Below are 25,829 nucleotides of genomic sequence, written 5' to 3'. Positions count from 1 at the left end.
CCATATTAGTTAAATGCTAGAACATCTACAGTGTTAAATCCACAGCAATATATTATAATGGGAAAAATGCCTGAGCAGCAGGGAGCCTTTAATACAGAACTCCATAGGCCACTTAAATAGTGTAATCTGGCTTTCAAGTGAAGCATTCTAAAGAATCTCTATGAACCTTGCTTTGGGGTTTCAGAGAATCGGAATGATATTGAGGACAAAGCTCTGTTCTGGATCTACCTGTCACTGAAACGCTCATGCTGCTCTTCTACAAAGCCAGGTGGGATCATTTTTCTAGGAAACATCAATTACTTCTGCTTTTGCTCAGAAATGGCACAGTTATTTTTAGATATATTTTCCACAAGTCTACAAAGTATTACAATTGCCATAACATATTGGGTAGTATCATAATGGTGTAAGGATCCCTGAGCAAAATATGCCTCCCCATGATATTGCCTAACTTATCTTTGAAAAATAGCAGGATTACATATTTTATAACTCCCTGTACAACTAGTGAGGTGTCAACGTGGATGGCAAATGAATGAGTTAGAGTTTTACAGATTTCCAATATATTTGAATTCACAGATATTTTTTCTTTGAGGGTCAGTTTGTGAAATTTATGGTTTGAAATAGCGTTATTTGAATAAAATGAACCAGGTTCTCCTAGGGGCTAATCAAATCCTAGATAGTAAATGAGCTACCTTTGGAGGTTGCATTAACACAGCAGTGGCTTAATAAATTATACTCTGCTGATTTGACTTCCACTGGTACTTAATTTATAACTGGAGATGATCCTGGTATATAGAGAATCTAGCTAATCATGAACTAGTTTCTTGTAGTGATGAAGTGCATATATCCAGCCAAGATGTTTGAAATAGAGTTTTGTAAAAAATATAAACAAATGGAGTCTTGTGAGGGTAAACTTCTTGACTGAAGAATTAATACGTAAATCATGACTTTTTTCTCTTTCTTGGAATCTCTTCAATTTATCTTCCATGATAATATCTATGATATACAGAAAATGAATTGTTGTGTCATTATAGTCTCTTAAGGAAAAATTTCCCCAGTTGTTCCCTAAGCTGTCTTCAACCTACTGGGTACAATTTCAAACTAGATATTATACAATGGAAGTAAAGCGCTTCAGTCTTTTATTTAAATAAAAAGTTTGAAAGTTCATCTGTCCATCTATACATCCAGTCATCCATCAATCTGTTCCTCAGTTTATTGTTTTATTCTTTGAATCGACAAAGAATTGTCACTTTAATATGTTTGTAGTTTCCGAGACTTTGAAAAAAATCAAACCAAAAGAGATATCGACCATTAAAAAAACTACTAAATCTCATCTTAGCAGAGATATTTGCTAATAATAACTTGCCTCAGTCAGCTAGGCTTTGTCAGTTCTCTCTGCTGCGTGTCTAGCTAAGGTGGGCATTGGATTAAACTGTTCTATCCTAAAGATTGTTGTTGGCAAGCTCATGTAGGTAATCTACTTCCATATTGTGAATGGAATATACTCTATCTAACCTTTGGATAAACAGAAGATTTTGGTTTCCAATCCCGTCAGTGTTATAGCTGTTAAGGATACATGTATCATCTCTTTCTGAAAACTGTAGAATTTATGTTCAGAATTCAGTGCCAACAAACAAGGATGGAGTTCTCATGTCAAACTGAAAATATCACTTACACATTTTGGTAGGGAGATGGTGACATTTAAGTCACTTTTTATTAGTCTTTTTAGTAGGGCCTTCTAACCTTTATCCCTAACTCAATCTGACCCTTTTGGTGTCTCAATTTTTTTTTTTTTATTAAAAAAAATTTTTTTAACGTTTATTCATTTTTGACAGTCAGAGAGAGACAGAGCATGAGCGGGGAAGGGGCAGAGAGAGAGGGAGGCACAGAATCCGAAGCAGGCTCCAGGCTCTGAGCTGTCAGCACAGAGTGCAACACGGGGCTTGAACTCACGAACTGCGAGATCATGACCTATGCCGAAGTCAGACGCTCAACCGATTGAGCCACCCAGGCACCCCAATGGTGTTTCCATTTTTAATAGGAAAAGCCACTGTAATAAATGCAAAAGTAATTCTAATTCTCCAAATTAAGTTGTGAAATGTATTTAATTAAGTGTATAGATGCAATTTACTAAATCAATTCAATTATTTTCTTCAGTTTACTGAGTGGGGGGTATGAAAGTCTTTTTAGTTTTATTTAAGTGCAGAAGGATACCTGAGTCAAAGGTCTAATCCGAGATTCTAACGATTGTGCCAGGAGAAAGCAAATGTTGATTCCAATTGCTCTTCAATTTCAGGACACAGTTTTCCTTTCAGCTGATGTGAGACAGCTCATGTTCACTAATGGGTCTGGCCTAGACCCTTCGAGAGATGTTTATTATCATTGTCTGGACTTAGGAAATGATTCAAGACACTTGATTTCAAAGCCACATCAAGTTCTCGTGCTGCAGAGTAACATCTGATCATTTGATGTGTCACCTCAGCCAAAGGACAGACATGGCGGAAAAAAAAAATTTTTTATCTTATCTACCCCCATGCAATATGTGAACTTTAACTTCAAGAGTACACTTTTTTCTCTATGTTCCCATTCTGAATTGTGTTCCTTCAATATGAAGGAGCCTTACAAAAGCTTTTAAATTCAGGTGATCTGAGAGGGAAATCTTCCTTAATTAGCAAATTGGTTGAACAGATACTGAATGAGAATCATGAAAGTGTTTTGGATATGTTATATGTTTTTTATTAAGAGAAATTGTGCAGAGATGTACGTGTTACAAGCCAGCTGGTGTAGTGTGGAATAGTGTGGCATTCTGTGTTCGGCATGGATCTTCATGTGTCAGTTTATGGCAAAACTCCAGGGTATCCACCAAAGATATTTAACAATTCACTGCTTCTGGAGGCCAAATAATTTTCCAGAGGATTAATACCTCAAACATCTTAAATTGGTGACTCGGGCTATTTAGAGATGCAGATCTTGTTTCTTTTAGCTGTTGATTTTCAAAGGCATGTTCTTTCTGGCTCTGGATAATTCTCCAATAACAAGGAAGACTAACATGTATGGAAGGCTTATGGAAGACTTACACATAATCTTTACAAAGTTGGACCATTTAGAAACATGATCATTTGCATTTTTTCTTTTTTGAAAGCTTAACCCTAAATTATTGTTCATCAGAGAAAAAGGCTTTGGGATTTATAATTTTTTTTCTTTTCCTTGAAAACTGAAACACACTCTTGTTTTTAGCATATAGCTTCTAAGGTAATGAGGAACACACCAGTACATTAAAGCAAATGTGTGTCAAATCCCCAGGGAAAACAGATGTCATGCGTGCAGTATTTCCTCCAGACATCTGAAATCCAACATTATTGTTCTTTCAATCTGCTTTCTAAGTAAATGAAACAATGGGGAGTATACATAAATCCTTCTATATTAGAATTTAAGAAATATTTCAACTGGAGAAGTTCAAAGTTTGCATTTGATAAATAAAGATATAAAGAGCTTAAAATTAGGGAACCCAGAATTGGAAATATGTATATTCCCACTGGTTTATTCCACAACTGTACATTTTCCACTGATTTTCATAATCTGTGATAATGTATAAACCTGAAACTCATCTCTAAGTAAAATCCATAATTTTCTGAACATTTTCAGCATTATGCTTAAATGTCAGAGATCATAAACTTAAGGTGATTTTCCCAATTTTAGGTAAGATTTATTAGTTGTTATAAATTAAAAAGACTTGGCAGTCAGCAATAAATTTGGACCTTTGTAAAATGCATACTTAAAATCATTTATACTGCCTTAACAAAAGTGTGTGCATGTCTGTGGGGTGTGTGTGTGTGTGTGTGTGTGTGTGTGTGTGTGTCTGTGGAGGTGTTGAGTGCTTTTCTGTGTGTATTGGGTAGAAAAAAATATATAAATGATCATATGAAGGTAGATTCACATCTCCTCTAGCCTCATTGACTTTAGACATTGAAAACCCTTAACATGTAGGTCCACCTCTGTGAAGTTTTGAGCTAAAGAGAACTAACACTGGAAGAGAAACATGAGCTACATCTTTGCCAGTGGGGGGACTTGGCACTAGCCTTCTTGTTCTGAGTCATTCTCATGCTTGGACTGGGCTGGCCGGGAGCAATCCACTGCCTACCAAACTGCAGCCAGATCTCCTGATCTAATACTGTCCTTTTCATGACTATGCTTACTTTTCCGGTGTCATTCAGGTCTATTTGCAGGAATAGGGTTTTGCCACAAACCCCAGTCCTCTTGGCCAAATGCTTACCGGCTGGATAACTCTTGCCATTTCTCTACAAGTCTCTCCTGCAAAACATAAACTATGGCATGCTTCCCAACTACATAGACTCCTGTACACGAACACTAGTCAGGATTACTTCTGAGATTGTGATGTTCTCTTAGGCAAAACATTTTGGTTCCTTGAGGACTGAATCTACAGCTGAATTAGTTTTCCTAGGCTTGGCTCAACACAATTCCAGTTTACTCCATTTTTCATGTTGGCCCACCATTGAGATCCCAGCATGCCAGGCTACACAGGTGTGACAAAGACCACATTAAATAAGAAAGTTTGCAAACATTTTGCTTCCAAAGCAAGATTATGGGTGGGGTTATATTGATCATTATTCTTTTCTGAAGCCGTCATTCTGTATGTAGAGTTTAGCTGAGATGTACTATTCAGGAAGCCATTTGATACTGAACGTATGATCTTCACTATTTGGGCACTGACAAGATCACATAATGGGTGAGGAGCAGGTGTTTTTCCAGCAGCAGGAAAGAAAGCAAATTGTTAAGTATTTCATGATACCACATCTCTAATTAAAAACAGCAGAGATTTTTAACAAGTTTTTTACTATTTTTCTCTCTCAAGGTAAGTCAGGTGTTCTCTAAAATGCCTAGGCTTGCATGTCTTCTACATGTCTCTTATCTGGCCAAAGACCAATTAGATAACTAATTATTTTTCATTATTAACCTGATTACATTGTAGCAGAATCACTTATATTTTAAGGTGCTAATAATGCTTAGTACTTATAAATGATTCATTTTTGTTTTGGATATATATGAAAGAAAGAATCATTGGAATGCTACAAAGTTATTTCCTTTTTTAAAAAAATAAAATTATTTCCTTTTAATGTAAGTTGCTAGTAATCAGCACATTTATTTAAATGGAAACATATCTTTTATTGTAGACGTTTATGACATCTTATGTTATATGAAAATTGAAAGCCCAGCAAAAGTAAAAAAAGCATAGCCTATGATGTTATAAGTGAAAGTTACTTCCTGAAACCCATTTATATGGGTCCTTTACAAAAAAAAAAAAACACTAGAAAATCTAGTTTGAGGGATAATACTTATATTTGAAACTGACCACCTTTTTGAGGAGCTAAAGCTATAAAATTATCCTTCTAATTTAGGGTCATGTATTTGATACCTCTGATGAAGTCTGTTGGTCAATGCTCAATAAACTTGAGCCCTCAAATTTCCTATCCAATGAGCATTGAAAATAGGTAATTTAATAATTTTTTCTGCACAAGTTTTCATTATTTATCACTAATTCTGGAGAGTGGGAGTATGTGCTCTGTGAAAGCAATGTGCTCTTTTTAAGTGTGGACAAATTTGACTCAGGTAAAATATGAGCCTAGAAGAGCAATTCCCTATAATTTAAATGGTGACCTTTGCTTGAAAAGTCTCAAGACATGTAAGTTTTATGCTACTTTTTATAAGAATTCAATATTGGAATTTTATCGTAACTTTGTGTGTGTTCCTGTCACTGACTGATGCTGGGGATCTGTCTTATTGCAGAGAGGTGCAATTTATGAAGTTTTCTCGTACACTGATAGTTTTGAATTCTTACTAATCATTTATGAATTTCATCTTTCTTTAACTTATGTGGACACTCTGTTCCTCTCTATATAGTTATGTTGCCAGTGTAACATGTAGAGAATGTCATGTGTGAGTTGGCATTATCATTGTGACAATTCTCTACAATGATGGTGCGAGTGATTTTTGTATTCTAGAAGAATCAGATCAGAAGAGGTGAATTTATTTCATCAAAGCCATAGAATTCCACTCTCCTAAGTGTTCACCTCCTCCTTATTGCCCATCCACAGGCACCAGAAGTTGAATGGGCTTAAGCAAAGTGGAGAGGAAGGTGGGAAGAGTGCCCTCCCATTATCCAGTTCTTTTTTTCTTTGCTGTGAATTCTAGTTCTACTCAGTTTTCTATAGTTTTTTTTATACAGAAACGATATTCTGTTTTATTTTACTTTTTGTTATTGTCAATGCTGCTTATCTTAATTCTTCTCTGAAGGATACACTAGACATACAGAATGGAACACAATGGAACCTCCCTTAATTTTCTCTGAGGTTGCTGTGTTTGTACACTTGACTGAGGAATCCTTTCTAAGAGGCTTTTGTGTAGAGAGGGGGCTGGCATAAGGAGTGGGGAGAGCTAAAACAGAATCAAACTCCCTGTTTTCTTTTTTTCTCTCTTGTTTTCCCACCTAGATGATCTTTCCTGCCTGGGTTATATCTGCAGAGCAGCCGACACTCATTCTTATAAATGTGTTTATGTTTGAGATTGGATGTAGTGGAGGATGGAAGGATATAAAATGAGAGAAGGTGAGTGAAAGGGGGAGATGTTTATATTTGGATTGTTAGAATGCTGTCATGCTAGCTTTTTTTACTTGGATTTACTGAATTTTCCAGTCAGAGAGTGTATCAAAGGAAGCAGTTTAGCAATTTAATCTACAGAACTATTTCTACTTTTTTTCCCCTCTCTTCCTTCTTCCTCTTTCTTCCTTCCTTCCTTCCTTCCTTCCTTCCTTCCTTCCTTCCTTCCTTCCTTCCTTCCTTGTTTCCTTCCTTCTTCTTCCCTCTCTTTCTCTCTTTCTTTCTTTCTTTCCTCTAGATTGAGTAAAAAACCTTATAGCCTAGAACAAGAACATAAAGATACTTATGTTGAGGACTGGTGGTTCCCAGTCTCTTAACTCAGGCAGTATCTACATAAAGCCAGTGAATTAGCTATATAATTTGGTTGCTTTTCTTCGCTGTTTGTTATTTAAACAGTGCAGAAAGCGTCCTATGTAATTGTGGATCTTATATGTGAAAAACTTATAGACATTTCAAAAGAGACTCTTCCTGAAAGCATGTTGTCCTCTAAAATGAGACAAAAAAGGTACCCTAATAACAAGTTGCAGAGCATATATTTTTTTCATATTTATTCAATTAAATTTCGGTGGGGGAAATCATTTAACAACAAAATTAGGCATAAAAATAAAGAGGATTGTAGACAGAACAGGTGTTTGGAATTTGATGGTGACTTCAAAAGCCAGAAATCTTGGAAATTTGATTTTTAATTTGTTCAACATATTATCCCTTTGATTTAATGTGTCAATGCTTTGCATTATTTTCCCTAAATAGTTTAGCATGGTTTTAATGGTATAATTTAATAAATACTTCTATTACAAGTTTTCATTCCCAAAGTCATCTTTCTCATTAGTATGGTTGTACACCTGTAAAAAGGTCTTGTGATCATCTACTCTTTAGGAAAGGTTTTGTTTTCAGGCTATTGGCTGCTTACCTAGGAACTATCCAGTCTTGTTGATATCCTAGCAAAACACACCCTGTTGGGTCTTATTGCTTAAATATTCCCACTTCTAAAATTACCACCACACCACTGGGGGTGAATGAATACACGATTACAATTTCAATTTGACAGCTTTAAAGGAAATGGCATAGGGATTTAATTAGACCCTCTCCATGTGCTTCATTGATTCTCAGATGGGTTTTCATTCTAGCATAAGCAGATGTGAATTCTAACATAGAAGTTAGATTTTCTTGCACCTTGCTTGGGTTATTCAAACCAATAAAACAGCCAACAGTTAGTTGCTTGAATATACAAAATCCAAAAGCAAAGTGGTTTGGGAATGCTGAGAGATAGCTGCATCCTTCGTTTTCTTTCCCTTATGAAATAGATTGAAGTCATCAGGAAAATAATGATTTTTATGGCTCTTGATCTCATGCTATATGATGAAGAGGGAAATTAGGCTACAGTGAAATATTTTCATTTGGGGCAATAACGGAAATTTCCCAACATTATTAGAAGAGAAATATTATAGTTATTTCTTTTTCTGAGCTAAACAAAATGCCCAACTGAGACAGATATGAAAGCTATTGTTAAAATTAGTTACTGGAGATTCTAAGAGGGAAACAGTGTAATCTCTTCAAGATTTTTTTTTTTGAAACATATTTTTTCTTAGAATGAAGATAATATGCATGTTTATTTTAGAATTCTGGAAATCTGAGTGTTTCAACAGATACACTGTTCAATTTTCTAAAATGTGGGTTTGGACACGAATTGTCAGTAGCAAGAAAATAATTGAAGTTGTCCACGGATGTCTGAAATGACACACCACCTCCAGCCACCTCATTGGCCATGCAGTCGAGAGCTCCATCATAGCCTCCGTGGTTGACCTTGAGAAATATAATTAGGTAACTGTCTAGTTTTCTGAAGTCATCAGGCAGTCCACACCAGAGCCTGCACAATGGCCTGCATCCTTCCAGCCTCCACTTTGTGTTTTATCTTCCTCACATGAGCCCCATTATCATTTTTCTGCCTTGCTGAAACCCTCCTCTGCATCAACTTTTCTTCCCCCTTTCCTCTAACCTCACTATGTTGGGGAATTCTGGGTCCTGTCAAACTCTAGGCTACTAACAACTGAGTATAATTTCTCATCTGTGATGCCCCTTGGAGTTTGTCCATCAGTTTTATTCCTGGAGAGAAACCTAGTGAGAAAGTGGTATCATTTGTTTTTCTGTAGGAAAAAGGAAGAGGAGAGAGAAAATTATCAGGCAGATGTATACCTACTAGCAAGTTAAACTTGTATGTATATGTCACATTTAGTTAAACATTTACAGGGCCAGGACAGAGAATTAGCCAGGCCTGATGACAAGTATCACCCACTTCCTGTGTTGCTTGAGAAATCTCTCATAGGGAAGCTGTGTTAGGTTAATTCCCCTATGCATCTGTCCATTTCTTGGGCATAATTTATGATGAAGCCATGTGGTGTCATGAAGAAAGAGTGGACAAGGAGTTAGGAAATTTGTATTCCAGTCCTGACCTTGCACTGACCAGCATGTGACATTATCTTCCTCCTCTGTAAATTTAGAGAATGACATGAAATTTATTGCACAAGACTTCCAATTCTTAAAATGATATATGATTCTAACTTATTAAAGACTTCCTTGACTGCTTAAATACTGTATTTTAATGCAAGAATTCCCAGGGCTAAATGGGTAAGGGGCACTAAGGAATCTACTCCTGAAATCATTGTTGCACTGTATGCTAACTAATTTGGATGTGTATTTAAAAAAAAAAAAAAAGAACTCCCAGGTCTGCTACAAAAACCATACAGACATTGTTTATATTTGCAATTGCCAGAGGTATACAGAGAACAACTTGAATTACTGTGGTAGAATTGATCTTTACTTCTGCAAAACTCTTCTGACCCTTGGGTTTAATTTTCAGGTTCTGGCAAAACTGCCCAGAAACAGTTTTCTGTCATGTTCAGGGAGGAAGAGAGTCTCTTCTCCCCTGAAAAAAAAAAGTATTTTGTTGGAAAACAGAAGGACTGGGTTCTACCCATGGTTCTGCCACTAAGTAAGTAGGCAACCTTAGGCAAAGCAAATGACTCTCTTCTTTGGACTTCATTTTTCTTGTCTGTAAAATGAGCCAGATATTCTAGGTAACCTTTAAGACTCCTTGTATTGTCAGAATGCTCAATTACAGTCCCAGTTAGAATCACTTGATTGACTCATGAGTTAAGAAAAAGGTTTAGGTTGGAAGCCTCCCCTTAATGTGTCAAAACAGGTCAAATTACAACTTTTCAGTGAAAAAAATTTCTTTTGCTATCACCACTGTTAACCACATGTAATCATTTATCTTTCACAAAAACAGTAATTGTCATATTGCAGATATGGTTTTAAGGTCTCTAATGTGCTTTGAATTACTTGGAACACCACTCCACCCCACCCCCCCGACACACCACACACACAGTGTTCTTATAAATAACAAGTAAATTCTCTCCCCCACAAGGATACTAAATTTAGTCTGGAGAAGCATTCCACATGCTTTTAAACATAGAACTAGTGTCTAATAGCTAAGATCACTACCATGGTACAGAATTTTTCCTTCTCTCTTTTTCTTCATTTAAGTTTTATAATATCAGGGCAACTATTAGTCCTATCATAAAGTTTTACTCTTCTTATGTTTGACCCTGCATTTATTTGTTGGATAGGTAAATAAGAACCACTGATCATTAAGGTTCACTATTGATTACTAAAGTTTGCAAAAAGGAAAAAAAAAAAAAAGAAATATTACCATATGAAAAGTATACCTTGATTAAAAGTTACTTCCTGACTTTGGAAACCATAATTGTGAGAAACGGGTAGCTTGAGTCAAGGAAATAGAATCAGTTGCTCGTGTAGGGAGTAGGCATATTTGAAATATTATCCAGAACTCCCTGACTTTTCTGGGAAGCTCCTTCTAGTGGATCTTCCTTTTTGAACCTTGCCTGTCCCAGACACCAACATGCAGCACTGTATCATATGTAATGTCTTGGAATTTATATCCTGAGCTTCAGTGATGAGTCTTTCTGTTTAAATACATTGCTGTGATCCTACCTCTGAAAACTGCTGGTAGAAATATTGAAACAATCATTCAGTTTCCCATGTTGCAGATGCCTAGATCTTATTGCATTGTGCCAACAAGCTGCTTCTTTCCTACAAGAAGTGAAACCAGAGCTCTTAGGGCCAGGTCAAAAAATTATTGGCTGGCAAAAACCAAACTATGAAAAATCATGATGTTGCCAATTCACTGACAGAAACTTACTGGTCTACTATTGGGGAAAATTAGGTGATAATGTTGTGAGTATAAAATTAAACTTTGTAATGTACATCATCTTGATTAAAATGACCAGATAGAAAAATTAAATATATTTGTGCCATAAGGACCAGACTATAGATTTGAATTCGAGCTCTGGACAGTTTGGAAGTAATATTGTAAATCTGTAAAGTACAAGACTAGATTAATCTTACACTTGGTGGGGATTGTTCAATTTGCTAACTAATAGCTTTATTTTTTATCATAGGTAAATTGTCCTATGATTTCAAGATACAAACTGGGGGAGTTTTGTTTTTCTGCTTTACTTAAATGATACAAAAATTACATTTACAGCCTACCTAGATATATGAAAAATTTCTGTAATTTTTTTTTCTGAATTTCAGATGTCAGTTTAACCTTCATGGGCTTCTAAAATGGATTATCATCTAATAGGAACAGATTACATTTTTTACTTTGGGCGGAGAGGCATATTTCTGGGTAGTAGGTATACAACATCTCCTGTGTCCTCACCCCTACTTTATTTTAAATATTCAGATGTGGGCATGGGTACTCTCCTCACCCCTTTTTATAGTTTCTGCCCTCTAACTGCTCTTCCTTTCCTTTGGGCATCAAAGTTTCCCTTGTGGCTACAGCCATAAAACATTATTTTGACAGGGTCCCAGAGGTAAAGTCTGGTGCTGTCTAAGGCGATTCAGCTCGCAAATATTCACTGGATGATTATTATGGCTGGAGTGTTTTAGAGGATGACTTTCCTTTTTCCCATCCTCTTCAAATCCAACTGCTCTGGCCCTTCTTCTCCTAAGGACTCATTAGAAGCGCACAATTTATCTTTCAGAACTTATCTTACGTGATAATGACTTTATGCATTACCCCTGCCAGATAACTTCTGCCTTTAAATGGTGGTTGCCAATGCCTTTAAACTGAAGTCTTGAAGTCTTAGTCACCAGGATCAAGCCAAGGCCTGCTGAAGGTGCTCAGTGTTGCTCAGATTATACCATTGAAAAGTTTCCCTGTTCACTCAGAGGAATGAAGGGGTAGATAAAGAGCTAAAGTTAGTTTTGTTTTTAAGTGTAATAAATAATAAAATAAGGAAGTGCTTTTAAAAGGGAGCTTTTTTTTTTGCTATTACTAATTTCACCTTCTCTCTTGTCTTTTGAAATTATTATTGTTATCAAATGACTGCAATAAACTTACTACAATTTTTTTAAAAATCACTCTTGGCACAATCAAAAATGCTCAGAAATGACTGCTTATCACATCAACTTTTAAGTTATGATTACATTTGTGTAACCTCATCAGTCTTCTCAAGCTGCAAATAATAAACACCAGGAACATTTTTCTGTAAGTATTTATCAGCATGCTGTGTTGAAAATTAGATGGGGTAAAATATTGGCATTTGGTTGAATCGATCTAGTTAATTTATGTACTATAAAAAGTATAAGTCAATCCACTTATAGCCATTCAGTTGACACAACAAATTTTAAAACTGAGAATGAGAGTTTCATCAGTGAGAATTGGGGAAGTACAAAATACTTATCTTTTAGACAAAGTTGTCATTTAACTCACTTAAGATTTGTTTGAAATGAGTTTGGAGAATTTTCTTCCATGCCTGAAGTGAGCTGGTTTGTTTTAACTGCTACTCTTTTTTTTTTTTTTTTTTATAGTTTATTTATTTATTTTGAGAGATAGAGTGGAGTGTGAGTGCGTGCGGTGTAGGGGCAGAGAGACAGAGACAGAGGATCCCAAGCAGGCTCTGCGCTGACAGAGCAAGCCCAGTGCGAGGCTCCGGGCTTGAACTTCTAAACTGTGAGATCATGACCTAAGCCGAAGTCTGTTGCTTAATGCTCTGAGCCACCCAGGTGCCCCGAACTGCTATTCTTAAAAGGGAATAGCTAGATAGCTCAGTAGTTCTTTTCTAAATCATGAATTACTGTTTGTGATTTGTAAAGTCTAAAATAATACAACTACTCTTTAAAATACCAGTGCAGTGGGGTGCCTGGGTGGCTCAGTCGGTTAAGTGTCTGAGTTCGGCTCAGGTTATGATCTCACGGTTTGTGAGTTCAAGCCCCGTGTTGGGCTCTGTGCTGTCAGTTCAGAGCCTGGAGCCTGCTTCAGATTCTGTGTTTCCCTCTCTCTGTCTCCTCCTCTCACTCTGTCTCTCAAAAAATGAATAAACGTTAAAAAAAATTTTTTTTAAGACCACTCGCATTGCTCTTTGGTATTTAGACAGCAAATGAGATAATCAGAGCTGGTTTATGTGTATTTATTTTCAAAAACTATCTGGGGAAATCTTTGATTTTATTTATGAGGTTGTGTTTACCTATTTAAAAAAGTAAATCTGAATTCCTATACATGGATTTCTCCTCTAAACATAAATATCTCTTACAGCTTTCCCTTAAAAATGATATAAAATATTTTTATAGGTAAAGAAGCAAATAAGCTATAAAGAAACCCCAGAAAACTCCTCAAAGCATTTTCCTTTCATTGTGAGAACTGAGTTTACCTTACACTTGCCCAAGTAAATGCTTGAAGATTTTCCTAAATCAACATGGTTATGAGTTGTCTTCCTGAGAATAATAGCATTTTTTATTACTCTTATTTTTTAAGTCCTTTTATATTTGTGGGAAATTTTAACTTCTTGGTAAAAGGTATTTTCATTGGAGTAAAAATGGGACTTTCAGATGTCTGTCATTTTCTAAAATGCTTTGAAGTTTGAATTCTCTATGTATATCAAGAGAGTAAGTCCCTCTGAATAGAATGTACTAATAATAAATTTAGGATTTCAAGAATCAACCTACATTACAGTTACAAAACTATACCTGTTATTGACATCACAGTTAGCTTTTGTGCAAATTTCATCTGTGACAAGTATTTATTATACTTATCAAACTGCAGGAAAAAGGCTCTGACACTGAAGTTTTTAAAATAGTGACAGGCACTGAATGTAGATGGCCTTGGACCAATAGATACTACGATAAGATAGTGCAAAGAGGTCAAAGCAGTTGTAGAAAATAAAAGGAAGTTGAAGTATTCATGGCTATTCGGCAGTTCATTTTTAAAAAGAGTGCTATAGTGGTGCCTGGGTAGCTCAGTCCATTAAACATCTGACTCTTGATTTCAGCTCAGGTCATGATCTCACACTCGTGAGCTCAAGCCCTGTGTCTGGCACTGTGCTGATAACACAGAGCCTCCTTGAGATTCTCTCTCTCTCCCTTTCTCTCTGCCCCTCCCCCACTCACACTCTCTCTATCTCAAAATAAATATATAAATTAAAAAAATAAATAAAAAGACTGCTATGCCTCCATGAGAAGCCTGAGGAAAGGCATTGTAGTAGACAGAATTCCAATATGGCTCCCTCGATCCCCCTTTCTGGTATATAATACCCGTCTTTGGAGTAGGAACAAGACTTATGAATATGAAGGGACATCACTCTGGTGAGTATGTTACATTATATGGCAGAAGGGATTTTGCAGATACAGTTAAGGCCTTTAATCATTTCACTTTGATTTAATCAAGGGGAAGATAATCCTCAGTGAACCTGACCTACACCGGTGAGCTCTTAAAAGAGGTCAGAGAGATTTGAGGCATTAGAAAGATTCTTCTGCTGGGCTTGAGGTAGTAAGCTTCTATGGCCGGATGTAGAGAATCAGAGTTAAAAGTAGTCCTTAGTAAATGGCTTGCAAGAAAATAAGGCTATTGTTCATAGAACTGCAAGAACATGATTTCAGCCATCAACCATGGAGTTTGGAAGAGGACTCTAGAGGCACACATGTGATTATAGGCCCTGCCGACTCCTTGATTTTAGCCAGATGACACCCTGAGCACAGGACCCAGTTGAATCATGTTTAAACTCTGAGCAAGAAAACCATGAGATAATAAATTTGTATTGTTTTAGGCTGATAAGTTTGTGTTATTCTTTTATGTAACAGTAGTTAAGCTTCACTTAAAAATGTAACAGCTTTTTAAGCTTTACTTAAAAATGTAGAAGAGCTATCAGCGTGGCAACAATAAAGCCCACCCTAGAGAATCTCAGATGGGGTGCGTGCCTTCCAGTTTCCAGTTTGCCACAGTCCCTGCACTCCCAATATCCTGTCTGACCCTGAGATATGAGCATCCGTTGCAGCTCATCATTGCACTTGCCCTGTTGTTATTCTTAAAGAATGCTACAAATGTTATTCTTAAACATTTTTTTTTTCTGTACTCGTTTCTCTAACCAAAGTGGAAGATGAAAGATGGAACTCAGAGGGCTCCTTATTTCTCAAGTTCAATCTGCTTTCTTCATTTCTGATCTTGTTGACATTTGCTATTGTGACCCCTGGAGATTAAAGAAATAATTGATTGGGAGCACCTAGTATAACCTGGACCAGATGCTTGGCAAATGTTAGTTTCCTTCCATCCAGCCTTTCTTGTAGGTGTTTTGAAACATTTGGACCCAGAATAAAGTGGTTATAACAGTCCCAGTGATTGTAAGTAGAGTGGTGTAGCAAGATGTCGAATTCAAGCAGGAAAGACTAAGATTACATTTCTAGTAAAGCAGAGCATATAAAGAAGGAAGACAGTATGATAACCATGTAGGTGACCCCAATTTTCCCTTTCTATGTCTTCTAAAATCAATGGAATTTCTCCCCAGAGCCAGGAAAGGGAGAAAACCATCCCCTACTGCAGTGTTCGGTTTCAGTTGGCTATATATCCCTGGCCTCTGGGTGAGGTTAACTGTGCAAAGGAAAGTCACACTTTCAGAACAGTTAGATATTTTGTCTCACTAAACCACATTCAAGACACTAATTCCATTTCTTTACTGGCTGTAGATAGGTGAATTAGCAAGAAACCATTCCTGCATTGTCTTCTAGTCTTCAAATGAAGCCTAATTAAAGAAATATATAGTTTTTATTGAGCCGCAAGAAAAAGGGACATGGGGCACAATTAAGTTCGCATCAATAATTAAAGCCATAAAATTATTAATGTAGCAAATATTACACATTAATAAGAAATATATTTTGTCACCAACCGCTTCATAAAATCTTTCATAATCTATAATCCAAAAGGAGAAATAGAGAAGGAATATACAAGAAATATTATGTTGTAGCCATAAGTTTATTGCTGCTGAAAGTAAGATGTTTGCCATATTCCAACATTACCATTTCAAACATAAAATTGTTCTAGATCAGTAAAAAAAAAAGGTGAGAAGACAGGATGTAATTATGATAATAATGGCTTGTATGTAACATGAAGTTTTTTTAGGGAGATAAAAATATTTATCAATCTGCCCAGTATTTTCCTCTGCTAGAAGACTACATGTTCAATAGAGAGAGAGGAGGTGCCTTCTCCACCTTCACTCCATATCTCTTTGGCTGAGCTGAATTCATTCTGCTCTTGCCCTCTTTGGAGAGAGATTTGATTTCAAAGTGAACACTCTGATTCATGGATCACCTACTGAGAACATTTCTTAATCATTAGAAGTCCTGTGGAGAGTGTTGAGGAATGGGTATTCATCCCCTCTCCCACCCACCTGCCCATCCTGTACTTCTTTATCATAGTCCTATCACCTGCTTCTGCCATCAGCAGTCTACTTGCACATATCCTGTAGCCTTATACAGCATGGCCTTATACAACGGGCGTCTGGAGGGCTTAGTTGGTTAAGCATCCGACTTCACCACTCGTGGGTTCGAGCTCCACATTGGGCTCTGTGCTGACTGCTTGGAGTCTGGAGCCTGCTTCGGATTCTGTGTCTCCTCTCTCTCTCCCCCTCCCCTGCTCATGTGCACTTTCTCTTTCTCTGTGTCTCAAAAATGAATAAACGTTAAAAATTAAAAAAAAAAAATAGGTACCAGTAACAAATATTTAAGGTAACAAATACTTAAGGAATAAATGAATGAGGTAGTAAGAGAGTTGTTTTGTCCCAATTAAGGTTAAGATTGCATTTATTTGTTGCATGATTTAGAAGCATCTCAACCAGATTCCGTTAGTGCACCCAGTATTTAAAAGTTAGTAAATACCTGCCATGAGCAAGTTGTTGGGGTAAAATAAGGTGAAGGAGGTTAAGTTTTCTGTCTTTTAATCCAAGAGGGAAAAGGTAATATGTAAGTAGACTGTAGAAACTGTCAGAGAGAGGCACTAACAAAATGAAATAGGGGGTTCACAAGTGGAAAATGAATAGTTAACTTAAGAGTTAAGAAAGCTTCATGGAGAGGATGACGTTTAGAATGTGTGGTAACGAAGGGAAGAGGTTTTAAAGAGGTAAGATTATGGGTATCTTCGTGGTTAGATGTGCAAAGAAGGAGCATGAGCAAACAGAGGGAAACTTTACACATGCTCAGGGATAGCATGTTTTCCAAGCAGGCTGAAACAATTTCCAAGAAAGACCTGGAAAATGAGGCTTCAAGGGGTGGGTTAGAGCTCTGTTGAGGTGGCCTTTGAGTGGTAGCCCTGGAAGGTTAATGATCAAACGCTGTGCATCATCACTCCCTATGGCATGTTCTGTGTTTTCACCCTTGGCACTATGCCAGTTTAGTTTTGTGTCCTTTTTTAAGGGAACTGCACTCCCAACAGCATCTAGCTCTCCTAGATTGGGTCCTCTGGCTCCAATTTCTTTTGTATCTTTCATGGTTCTTTGCTTATAGGAAATAATAACTACCAATTCATTATGGATTATTATTTTCTAATTTGATCACTGAATAGTTTGGCTGATCTCAATTCCGAAGTATCAGTAAGTTCTATATATCGTCTTAATTTTCCCGAGAGCATTGTGGAATAAGTATGCTTATTTTACAATGGATCAAAACCAGGTGCAGAGATTAAGATAATTGTTCATTTTCTTCCAGTGAGACAGGAATCCACATATGCTTATTTCAAATCCTGGGCACTTCCCTTTGTACCACATTGTTGTAGTATCTAGAATATGGAAGATTTAACACTTTATAAGACCAGCCAGAAGGAAGGAAAAAAGATACATTTCTGGGGTCATAAAAGAGAAACTGAAGAGAAGCCCTCTTCCCACACAAATCCAAATTTCACTTGGATCCAAGTGTTCAATGTGACCCAGTTAATCTTTCTCATAGATTTTAATTTTGCCTGTATATTTTATATCTCATCTCTTCATTTTTGTTTCATTTTTTATATCTCATCTCTCAAGTCTTTTTTTTTTTCCAAATAATGTTGGGCCATCATAATATTAGCTATTATTTGCCAAGCACCTACTACTATATACAGTGAGCTATACTCACTGTATAGCTGCTTTACACATATTGTGTTTATTCTTCTTGGAATTCTGCAAGCCCATTTTATAGAGGTCTCACTGAACTAACTTTCCAATCTGGTCCTGCTTTCAGATTTTGAGATCTTCCCTCCTGTGTCCAAAGCTACTGGTTTCTAGCCAGGAACATTGCTTACTGAGTCCATTCTTCTGCTTCTTTCTGAACACATGATTCAGGTCAAGCGCTAATCCCATAGCCCTATGCAACTTCTCCAAGAGGAGTTTCATTTGTTGCCCATCTTCCAAGTCCCCATTGTGTGCCTGATTCTAGTCTAATTGCAGAGAAGCTATTGAGGGACACCAGTACAAACCATACTTTTTATCTTGTAGAGATATCTTTCATCTTATGGGGACATGCATACTTCAGTTAAATCAAATACAGAAACAATTACACGGAAATCAATGGAATATATATATATATATATATGTATGTATTATGAGTTCTAGAAGGTTAGAGGGAGAAAGAAGAAGAGGATAGAGTTGAGCCTTGAAAACTGGGTAAAATTTGGGTGAATAGAAAAAAAGAAATGAGCATTTGGTGGACATGTGAGCACCATGAGAAAAGGTGCTGGCCTGTGAATGTATTTGTTTATTAAAACACTCTGACTCATCTTTGAATTCTTTCTTGGTTCTTCCTAATGACCTATCAAAAAACTATTTTTGAGCCACTCCACATGGTTATGGCGTGGAAAATTTTTGTGTGTAGCTCAGAGTAAGACTTGGTATAGCTTAAATGCAGTTTAATGTCAGAAATCAAGCAAAGGGCTGATAGGCCTAAAGGTACAAGCAATAGTTATGGGCAGTCATGTAAAGACTTTCCGCCAGACAGTCATTCTAACCTAAAGTGCTAACCTCCATCTGGTTTGGACTACTAACTTAATGTGTGGGTGGAGGTGTGAAATTTGAAATCTTTTGAAGAGACTAGGGCAGTATTTAACCTCAAAAGAGTGTGATTTCTGTTGTAAAACTTGAAAAAAAAAAAGATGTGGTTACACCACAAACATATACATCACCTCCAATCCGAATCTTGCTTGATCATATGACCGCGATTTTTTCTTTCTGCCCCTGATACAGATATCTTATGCTAAACCACCAGGGATAAATCTGCTCTGAACATGTTGAATTGCTTCAGAGATTTTCACTAATATCAGGTGCTTTTCTATAAAGCAGTGAAGCATCCAGTGACTCTGGATTCACCAATTCACCCCCAACCCCTTCTCTCAGCTGCTTGTGGATGGCACCTAGAAGTCCTTCATACTGACTCATCTTGTATTATTGACTTCAGCATCTAAAGCAATGCCAGCAGGGTTAGGTTTCCAAGTTATTGTGTATCCAGGGTTGAGAACCATTGATTTAGAATCTTCATATTTAAAAAGGTGAATGTAGTGGGTTTGAGTCATGATATAAATATCATAATGGAAAAGCTCATCAAGTTGAACCAATATCAACCTTTTCAGGGAGGATGAGAACTGTTCCCAGTGGGATTCCTATTCTATGCTAAAAGGAGAAGGCTTTCAGGAACTGGCCTAAAGACTACAAAAAGTTAGAAATTGAGTCTTCTGTGTCCAAATCCTGTGTCCTTTCTACCAGGTTATTCACTTTGATTTGGTATGATTTGCTCAAATATCAGAGCCTTGGAAGAGGTTTTCTTTGACTGTCCAATCCAAAATTGTCTTTCTCTAGCAAATTACCATGTTTTAAATTATTTGTACATAACAATACACTACCTGAAATCATAGCAAGTGGTTCCATGAGAGCAGGTACCTTCCCTGTCTTGTTCACTGTATATTCCCAAGCATCTACAACAGTGATTTGTATACTGAGTGAAAATATACTTGTTGTTGAATGAATGAATGAATGAATCAGTGGGAATTTTGCATTCCTACAAGTCTGTCAATTCCGTCATGTGGCTTATGTCTAGTTGGAGGTGGAGCAGGGACACTTTTAATAGGATAGGGGGTTTCTCAGAGCAGCAGCTGTATTTGAGGCAGAAAATCAATTTCTACCCTGGATGACATTTTCAAAAGAAGTGTATCTGGTAGCATAGAACCTTCTGTCTGACAGGGCTTATGTCAAAATACTAGGATGTCTAGATGAGTGGCCCACATTCTGTAGAAAGGATGTGCCATTCAAAGATGCCCCGAACTGTACCTGCAATTTAGTCCTTGCTGTAAAGATTTTTTGCCCATACAAATAAGAGGGTGACTATGGCTTTGTGAGTATACTTCTGCTTAGCAAGAAAATTTGTGTGCAAATGTATATATTTGTGGACATTTTATAAGCTTGGTGAGGAAGAAATAGGGGATAGCGGATTTCCCAAGTTAGTTAGTATTTACAATATTTTTGGTAATAGGGTGGAGGATGCCTGTCTGGTATGTTCTCAAATATTTGAAACACAGCCATTGTTTAAGACTAAAATTCACAGTATGATGGAAACAATATCAGAAAAAATGTAGATAATTAATCACAACTTACGCAAAACATGTTTAGTAAATGAACCCAACCACTTGTCATGTACACACCATTGTACTAAGGAATGCTTTTCCTCATGATATTCATTACTGAGGAAAATTGTTACCAAAGTGGTTTAGCTTCTCCATTCCCATGTTTGGAATTAAACATTTTTAATGGTTATCTACTTCCCACTGTCTGCCTAGGACAAGCCTTGTCTTGTCAGTAAAGTACTAAGCTTAAGACCAGAATTAAGATAGGGTTGTGAATTCAGAAAGATAAAGACAAGCTGGAGGCTGGTCTGAGGAGTCAGAGGTGGTGAGGGGTAGGAGGTGGGGGAGGGAGTGGGGAAGGAGAAGGCAGGGAATTTGGTTTTATGTGTAGACAGAGCAAGGTGATGGCTTTCTTTGTGCCATTCAGCATCCTAGGGAGTATTTGTATTTCTTTCATTCCACTTTTCCTTCTCTCCCTCCTAATCCAAACACACACACACACACACACACACACACACACACACACACATAGATACACCTTCTTTAATAAGGAGACAAGTCTTTTATTTTATAACTAGAGAAGAGAATACTGCAGGTAGAAGACAATTACTGATTGATATTCTCATACTTTTGGAAATAACTGATAAAGGATTCTTTTCCTGAGCTGGAAAAAGAAGGGAGTTAATAAATTTGGGGCTTCTGCTATGTACCCAGTTCTGTCTTAGGAGAATTAAATATACTTTCAAAATTTCATTTAATATAAAATTTAGATGATCTTAGGTAGGTGATAGGAAACCCTCCTAAATGGGAGGCCAGCTTTTTTGCAGACAAAATGTGTCCACTTCAGAATTTTCCTTGGGGCTGGATTTTTTCAAAATGGGGAACAAACACAGGATAAAAAAGTGCCTAGGTTTCCATCTCTGAATCCCAAGTGAGTGTATAGTTTAAAAACATTTTAAAAAGTAAAACTAAAACTGTTAAAAATAAGTTAAAGTAATAAGAGTATGTCATCAATAAGTTAATGACTATTGCAATTATAAATTAATAGTCATGGCTTCTTTTGACCTGCCCCCAGATGTCATGTCAATTGATTAAATGTTCTGAGACAATGAAATGGAAAAAGACAACTTTATTATAATGCTTCAGGCAGGGAATATTTTTATTTTGCTATTAGGAGCACATCCACATGTCAATGACCAATTCCATTTGGAGAAAAGACACTTTGAGGGATATGTACAATTAGGAACAATTTCCAAGGTGAATCTTGGGTCTGAACTAACCACCTCTGTTATTTTTAGTTTATATTAGGAACCATAAAAGCATTCTTAGGCTTTATTTTGACTCAGGGCAAAAGAGTTGTTGGTTCCACATCTCATAGGTGTCATGGGCTGGCATGGCCCTGCTGGGCTGGCATCCTCAGTAGACAGTGCTAGAAGCATGTTCTGCCTTGGGTCTCCACACTTCCACAGATGGGGAATAAATTGGAAAAGGTGTGAGGAAACTAGCATATTTCCAGCTGCATTCTCCTGCTAGCCATTCTGAATGTGCTGGGGATGCTGTCTTCTTGTGGGTGATTTGGCAGCCAGGGACCTGCCTTCTGGGACAGCTGTTTGAGCCTCATCTTCTCTGTGGTGATGGGGTGAATCTGAGAGGAAAAACAATCATTTTCCTAGAAAAATATCTTCCTTGAAAAAAATAATGGTACCTACTTCATAAACTCTAGATAGGAGATAAGAAACCGTGGATGAAGGAGAGGTATATTTGATATGGGGGAATAGTTGATGGTAAACCTGCTTGTAATTTGATCAGCTGGACAAAAACTGGTGGTTTGGCAGGCAGCACTAAATCCCAAATCACTAGAAAAAAATAGTCTGTTGAGTGGACCTGTAGGCATATAATCTGATATCTCATAGCCCGTTACATCAAGAATTGGTTACTTATGGGGACTAAACAACTCTGCAATGGCCCATGGCTCTGTCCCCCCAAGGAATAGGCAGCACTTTCGTTTTGTCCCCAGAGACCATGATTAATGTAATATGTAGCACATCTGTTTCAGGCCAAACTGTCATCTTTCCCTGACCTTCTCCTCTGAATTTCTGTTCTAGTCATTTCTTATTTTTATTATTTTCTTGATCACTTTTTTATTATTATAACATTTCTCTTTTAAAATGTGGAAGATCCAAATAGAGCATAATGTTTAAGAATATTTATAATGCTGGTCATGAGCAAGAAGTAGAGAATCATGACTTTTGAATGTTCTACTTTTTAAAATATAGACTAGTTCACTGCTAATTTTAGTGACCAAATTTATTACTGGATCATACAACTAGAATGATTTATTTTCACTTTTGTTAACAGGCTTGGAAACCAAGAACATCATTCATTCACAAATACATTATGTCCCAGACACTGTTTTGACTCCAGAGTTGGAATATGGTGGTCCTTACTGTTCTAGAGCTCATGGTCAATGGGGGATATGAACGCTAATCAGTCAGTTGCAATGCAGTTGTATTTGTTTTTGTGACAAGAGGAAGAATAGGATGGTAAGAAGGTATATAGAAGGGATGCCCGTGGTCAGGGGAGACTTTCTGAAGGAAGTGCTACCTAATTTGAGGACTTCAAGAGCTCCTCTAGAGATCACTGGATAAAGAATATGAAGCTGATATGATGGTATGTACAGTCACCCAGTTCTGTCCCCACAATGTGTTGCCATATTTTGTTATAACTTTAAAATAGGAACAGAGGGGTGCCTGGGTAGCTCAGTTGGTTAAGTATCTGACGATTTTGGCTCAGGTCATGATCTCTCCACTCATGGATTGAGCCTGGGGCTGAAATCACAGAGCCTGCTCAGGATCCAATCTCTCTCTCCTTTCCCCGCTTGTGCTCTCTCTCTCTCTCTTCTCTGTCGCTCCCAAAATAAGTAAATAAACATTAAAAAATAAAATAAACTGAAATAGGAACAGCAATAAGACACCAAGTGATAAGAGACAGTATGATCTCCTGGGTCTCACCTACCTTAAATTCTGCCCTTTAAAAAATTATGTTTGGATATTTGCTATTTCATCTTATTTATAATTTTGAGAAGTATTTATCATCCATAACTCATTATAGAAGTCCTTTTAAAATGTGGATAAATCAGTTTCTTTTCAACAAATACTTAGGATGGTTAATAAACAATTTGCTATTACTTTTATTTTTATTTGTGCTAGTATGAAGAATCCTTAGGAGATCTTTGAAAAATTATTTTCATCTAGAGATAACAATGTAGAAGAGTAAATTGTTTGGCAAGCTATTTGAAGCATATGGGCAGAGATACAAGTATTTACTGCATTTGTAAGTTTCATTATGACTCTATAAAATGCAGCATCATTTGTCAGTAAATCAAAGCTTATAAAAGTGGCAATTGTAAATGCAGTTGGTTGCAATATCAAGAGAATGGGGATTAGGAGTGTAACTGAAATTCCTTTTATGATAAATTATCTAGCTCCTGGCTACCGTGTATGAGCTCTATTAACTGCCTATAAATTGTTCATCATAAAATCTAGTTCATTCTTGTTAATTAGGCCAAAGCTTTTATGAAGATTTTTTTCTCCTCTCTCTGAAAGCCTAGGCTGACAGGAGAGTAGCTACACCAGAATACTGAGAAAGAAAGGGCCCTTCTGCGAAGCATGATGCTATGTTCCTTAAAAACTGATAATTAAAAAAGAAATTCCTGAATCAAAATTACTCTGGCTTTTTAAGAGAGAAAATGGAATCATTCTATTGTAGTCACAGAAGTTTAAAGACAGCCAAAATAATTGCATCTTCTAACTTCAAATTCTCTCAATCAATAACACGCAAGAAAGGAAGAGTGTATGTATTAAAAGGACTAGATATACCCATTAGCAATGATTAATACAGAGCCAAGTTCCAGAAAGACAAATAGACATATCAATTTTTTTCTGGCACATCATTCCACATCATTTTATTATGCATTTTTTCCCATGAAATTGAACTTTTATTCAAAACTATCTTCGAAGAAATCTATTTGTTGCTCACCTTCAATTTTTTTTTCTGTTGTGTTTTGCTTTTCGTGGCGCTCACATAAGTGATCAACTGGCAGTGAGTGTTATGTTTATATTATCTCATATTTTGCATTGCTAACTGGCTCCCTTGATACCATTTAAGGTGCATCCCTAATCAGCTCTCACGTTTCACACTTGCAATCTCTGGATTTTGTGAAGAGTAGACACGCTGTGCCCCAGTTCTGGACGCCAAAGTGGTTGTGACTTCAGGAAGTCCCAATAGTCAGAGCCACAGGCTGAGTCAAGCTATGTGATTGCTCCCCTGAGATGTAGTTAGCAAGCCTCTCTGACAGAGGCCAGAGGCAAGGAACAGTCAAAGACTAGAAAAGTGGAGTCTGTTTGCACACACTCCTGTGCTTAACACCCATTACGGTGCAATTAAGAATGGTCAGAAGCACTATTATATTTGGAAACCCCAAATAACAGCACAAGTTAGGGGAAAGGGGGAAAATCAGTTCAAACCAAGGAAAAGTAGTATTTATATATTTAAAAAAGGAGGATTTTTGGGCGCCTGGGTGGCGCAGTCGGTTAAGCGTCCGACTTCAGCCAGGTCACGATCTCGCGGTCCGTGAGTTCGAGCCCCGCGTCGGGCTCTGGGCTGATGGCTCAGAGCCTGGAGCCTGTTTCCGATTCTGTGTCTCCCTCTCTCTCTCTGCCCCTCCCCTGTTCATGCTCTGTCTCTCTCTGTCCCAAAAATAAATAAACGTTGAAAAAAAAATTAAAAAAAAAAAAGGAGGATTTTTGCTTAAGTTACTGGTTTCCCTTGTAAATGCTAACATTAGCTAACAGTTAAAGAAATTGTAGAACAATTACGTGAAGTGTGTTTAATTTCCAAGCTCTTATGGGCACATTGAGTTTGTCTCACTCCTTTGCAGTTCACAGGACCCTAACTTTGTATTGTATCCTGGTGCAGCTTCAGGGTAATGTTGGCGGCTCTATAAGATGTGCTGCAGATAAGAGCTCATTTAAGTTCATTCTAAATTAGATGTTTAGGAAGACAATGCAGTTCTTTGCACTGAGTAATAGTACGGGCTCTGCAGGGGGCTTTCTTGGATGGACTGTTGTTTGAATGAGTAACTTGAATATTAGGCTAATGTAATGCTCCAGGGGCCTTCCCGGTGAATGCCTTGGAGGGAATAAATTGCAACAGGCTCATTTTTTTTTTTT

At 37.1% G+C, this 25,829-nt stretch overlaps 1 long non-coding RNA gene across 4 annotated transcripts in view; it reads left to right on the top strand.

Annotated features, from left to right (window-relative positions):
* Positions 1-25,829, top strand: part of LOC121013430 (uncharacterized) — a 125,220-nt gene that overhangs the window by 91,703 nt on the left and 7,688 nt on the right. For 3 of the 4 annotated variants that reach the window (XR_005782707.1, XR_005782701.1, XR_005782706.1), the window contains one exon: positions 6,507-6,620. This is a non-coding gene — a long non-coding RNA (uncharacterized LOC121013430). Of the gene's footprint in view, positions 1-6,506; positions 6,621-22,956; positions 23,269-25,829 lie in introns of all 4 variants that reach the window. The other variant, XR_005782703.1, reaches the window with a different exon arrangement.

The sequence above is a fragment of the Herpailurus yagouaroundi genome, unplaced genomic scaffold, assembly GCF_014898765.1.
Source record: "Herpailurus yagouaroundi ecotype Mexico unplaced genomic scaffold, PumYag 29, whole genome shotgun sequence".
Lineage (NCBI taxonomy): Eukaryota > Metazoa > Chordata > Mammalia > Carnivora > Felidae > Herpailurus > Herpailurus yagouaroundi.
The sequence above is the reverse complement of the archived record's forward strand: the minus strand, read 5'-3'. Positions and strand labels throughout refer to the sequence as shown.